Source organism: Brassica napus, unplaced genomic scaffold, assembly GCF_020379485.1.
Source record: "Brassica napus cultivar Da-Ae unplaced genomic scaffold, Da-Ae ScsIHWf_2016;HRSCAF=2665, whole genome shotgun sequence".
In the NCBI taxonomy this organism is placed as follows: Eukaryota; Viridiplantae; Streptophyta; class Magnoliopsida; order Brassicales; family Brassicaceae; genus Brassica; species Brassica napus.
In genome coordinates this window covers 21,533-26,326 of record NW_026015433.1, presented here as the reverse complement: position 1 = coordinate 26,326, position 4,794 = coordinate 21,533, and the positions used below count along the sequence as shown (strand labels likewise).

At 42.5% G+C, this 4,794-nt stretch overlaps 1 pseudogene; it reads right to left on the bottom strand.

Annotated features, from left to right (window-relative positions):
- Positions 1-595: 595 nt before the first annotated feature.
- LOC125599847 lies at positions 596-1,838 on the bottom strand (annotated as a pseudogene).
- Between the last annotated feature and the right edge of the window lie 2,956 nt (positions 1,839-4,794).

Genomic DNA, 4,794 nt, shown 5'->3' with positions numbered 1-4,794 from the left:
CTCCTTCATAGTCTTTGGTTACTTTGAATCTCCCAATCTCTATTCTCTGGTTACCTAATCTCTCAATCTCTCTAATCTCTCAATCTCTCACCCAAAGTCTCTTAATCTCACACCATTCTTATTCTTCCATCAGTCTCTTTGTTATTCTCTTCCATTGTTGAACAAGACTCAGTCCCAACCTATGGAGGTTGATTCACCACGCCCACACAACCTGTGCTCTGAAAATCTCACAAAAACTCCTTTGGCCGTTTACTTCTTTCACGCGTAAACAACTCTCTTCCTCTGGTCGAGTGGTGATTGATCGGACCGTACGGATGGTACGGCCGGTACGGCCTTGTACGGTCTGATCACTCCCAAGCTTTCCTTCTCTTTGCCTTCACATTATCTCATTCCCAACTCCTTAACTATCTTCTCATTATTGTTCAACTCATTTCACACACTCCCCCTCAAGCTTAACTTAGTAACTAGTTAAGCTTGGAACAACCATGAGATCTTCCTCATTAAAAACCTCACCAAAGAAAACCCATTGGGACAAAACTTTGATGAGGGAAAAAGAGTGAAGGGCTCATGGCTAAGGGGATCAGCTCCGTGGTGTAAGATCTATGAGTCCCAATCTGATGTGAATGGACTCCATAGTCTTTTGTCTTGCTGCCTTGGTGAACACATCCGCAAGTTGATCCTCACTCCTCGTATAGCATGGCAGGATTACTCCCAAGACAATCATCTGCCTCACCTTGTGACAATCAACTTCAATGTGCTTGGTTCTCTCATGGAAGACTGAGTTGGTTGCAATGTGTATAGCCGCTTGATTATCACAGTGCATAGTCATTGGAGTCACTTGCTCTATCTCCAAATGCTTCAAGATCCCTTTAATCCATACCAACTCATTTGTAAGCTTCAGCATTGCTCTATACTCAGCTTCAGCACTTGAACACGATACCACCTTCTGCTTCTTGCTCTTCCAAGTCACCAAGTTGCCTCCAATGAATGTACAATAGCCGGTGGTTGATCTTCTGTCTGCTCTATCTCCAGCCCAATCAGCGTCACAATATCCCACCACTTCAGTACTCTTGTTGCATCCCATCCATACTCCAAGGCTTGATGTCCCGTTCAGATACAAGAGAAGTCTCTCCACCATGCGCCAGTGATGTTCCTTTGGGACTTGCATATGCTGGCTCACTTGATTCACAGCAAAGCATATGTCTGGTCTTGTGATAGTGAGATAGATGAGCTTCCCTACCAGCTTCCTGTATAGCTTTGGATCATGAAAGGCCTTGCTATCTTCAACCTCCCCCTCACGTGGAATCTTGTATCCATCTTCAAGGGGCATCTTTGCTGTCTTATCTCCTTGTATACCTGCATCTTTCAAAAGATCAAGTGTATACTTCCTTTGGGAAATGAACAATCCTTCCTTAGATCTACACAACTCAATTCCAAGGAAGTATTTCATTTCTCCTAAGTCTTTGATTTCAAATACAGATTTCAAAAACTCCTTTGTGGCTTTTATACCAGCCTTATCACTACCTGTTATTATAATGTCATCAACATATACAAGTAGGCAAATGATACCTGAGGGTGTAGTGAGAGTGAATAGAGTGTGATCTAGTTCAGACTTCTTGAACCCCCGTCCGTTTAAGGTAGTGCTCAATTTGTTGTACCATGCTCTAGGAGATTGCTTCAATCCATAGATAGCCTTCTTGAGTCTCAATACATTTCCAGGTTTCACAAGATGCTCTAGGCCTGGTGGTGGATGCATATATACTTCATCCTCTAGCTCTCCTTGAAGAAAGGCATTCTTCACATCCATCTGCCAAAGCTCCCACTCAAGGTTCACAGCAAGAGACAATACAATCCTTATAGTATGTAGCTTGGCAACAGGAGCAAAGGTATCAATGTAGTCTTCCCCATATGTTTGAGTGTATCCTCTAGCCACCAATCTTGTCTTCTTCCTCTCAATGGTTCCATCAGGTAGATACTTGATAGTGAATATCCACTTGCTTGTTACAGCCTTCTTCCCTTTTGGCAACTCACTTTCAAACCAAGTATCATTCTTTATCATAGCATTAGCTTCATCACCCACTGATTCTTTCCAATCTTCATGTAGCATTGCTTCTTCATATGATCTTGGTACACTACTTCCATCTAAGCTTGTAATGAAAGCGCAATGTTCCTTTGGGTAACTAGCAAAAGAACACACAGCCTGAGAGGGATGCTTCACAGCCTGAGCATTGTAGTACACTCTCGTGTTTACCCAGTTGGAAACATCCTTCTTCAACCGTGTGCTTCTCCTTAATGGAACTGGTTCCACCTCCACCACCGTAGGCTGAACTGCTTCCCCTTCTACTTCATCTGGTTCCACTTCTTGAATGACTTCTTCCTCGCTTTGTATCACACCTTGACCATGACTATCTGAGTCTTGATCTTCATGATCTTCAGGCTCAGTCTCATTTCCCCCTTCATGATCATGGTGTGATGGTTCTTCAGCTTCATTCTCCTTGGTTGGTTGCTGATCCTGGGACATGTTGATTCCAAGTCCTTCTAGTACACGCCTAAGACTTGTAGCTCTATCAGATGGTTGAGACAAATCTTCAAGATCTTCCCACTTTCTATCTCCATAAAAGCTCTTATCCTCCAAGAACTTAACATCTCTAGACACAAGAACTCTCCTGGCTTCTGAATCATAGCATTTATATCCCTTTTGTGATGTTGAGTAGCCAATGAACATGGCTCTTGTGCTCTTTGCTTCTAGCTTATTCCTTAGCTCCCTGGGTACGAGTACAAAGCACACACATCCAAAGACTCTTAAGTGATCCAGCACAGGTTTGTTTCTGTTTAGAACTTCATAAGGTGCCTGATCCTCCAAGATCTTGGTTGGTATCCTATTGATCAGATAACAAGCCGAGATCACAGCATCACTCCAGAATCTTTTAGGCACACTTGTGTGAAACATCATAGACCTTGCCACCTCCATTAGGTGTCTATTCTTTCTCTCGGCTACACCATTCTGTTGAGGAGTGTATGGACAACTTGTCTGATGTAGAATCCCATGGTGAGCTAGATGACTCTTGAAAGCATTACCAGTATATTCTCCACCATTATCAGACCTGAAAATCTTAATCTTGGCATTATACTGGTTAGATATATAAGCTTGGAAGTTTTTAAATGCATCAAGAACCCTATCCTTTGTTTTAATGAGTGTTATCCAGGTGTACTTAGATTTTTCATCTATAAATGTGACAAAGTACTTGTAATTATCTCTAGATAAGCAGGGAGCAGTCCATACATCAGAGTGAACAAGATCAAAACACTTATCATAGATAGTAGTAGATCTTTTAAACACAGTCTTACAATGTTTTCCCAAAATACAAGCCTCACAATCATTATTTTTAAACATGACACCTGGTAACATTAAGCTTAAGGCTCTAACATGTGGATGTCCTAGCCTAGAATGCCATAATGCACCTTTACTTAAAACAGAACTCAGCAAACAACTAGAAATGGGATTAATATCTTCAAGTACATAAAGATCTCCCTTGGTTACTCCTTGTCCAATCAACTTATTGCTCTCAATATCCTGAAATGTCACATTGTTAGGACTAAAGATAACATTGCATTGTAGATCATTGGTACATCTTTTAACAGATAAGAGATTAGAAGTGAAATCAGGCATGTAAAATGCTTTAGAGTTCTTATCAAATAGCTTTAAGTCTCCTACACCTTTAATGGGAATTCTATCTCCATTTGCAATCATTACATGTCCATGAGCAGGTTCTATGTTTTTAATCAAGCTATCATCACTGATCATGTGATGAGATGCACCAGAGTCAACAATCAATGGTTTTATGCCTCTAGCTAGATGAGTTCTAGGTGATTCATTTCTCAGTTTTAATTCCTCAATGATATCTATCAACCTATTCTCATTCCTAGGCATCATATGAGCAGTGTAAGAATAACCAAGAGTGTTTCCGAATGTACCAGACTCCTTAAGAGCTTTGATGAGGGCATCAATGTCAGATTTGCGAATCACTTCATGCTCCAAACTCTTTGCGGCCGTGTAGTGAGTTGCCATTGCCTTTCCTGCGCTTTCACCCACTTGTGCACTTGAGCCTGCTCCTGATGGACCGGACTCACTTGCTTCAGTAGACAGGTTAGCTCTGGCTTCTCGGTCTTTGTTGAATTTGGCCGGCTTGAGATGGGGGTGAAGGATCCAGCATTGGCTCCTCTTGTGTCCCAACTTCTTGCAGTGATCACAATTGCCTCCAAACCTCCTCTCATCACCATACTTCCTCTCATCAGTCTTGTATGCTGCACGGTTAGCTTGTGCTCCTTCCTCAGCCTTGTTGGCTAGAGCTAAGTCTCCCTTGCTCCCAAAGAGACCAAGTGACCCTTCCTCCTTCTGAAGTTGCGCACACACTTCCTCCATAGATGGGAGATTTGGCATCCTCAACATGTGCTTGATCACATCGTTGAATGGAGGATCCAACGTCAACAGCAAACCAAACACCTGATCCTGCTCCCTCCTCTCCGTGAGTAGCTCTTGATCATTAGTGCTTGGCCTCAACGATTCAAGCTCAGACCACAAGGATCTATACTTGCCCAAATGCTTGGTGAACTCCTCTCCATCTTGTACCAGTGTGTTGATAGCTTTCTTGATCTCATACACACGGCTCAGATTGGTAACGTTCCCAAAAGTCTTTTGGAGTACCTCCCACAGGTGTTTTGGAGTCTCGCAGTAGCTGTAGGCTTCCAAGAGATGTTCTTCAAGTGATCCTTGCAGCACAGATAGTACCATCA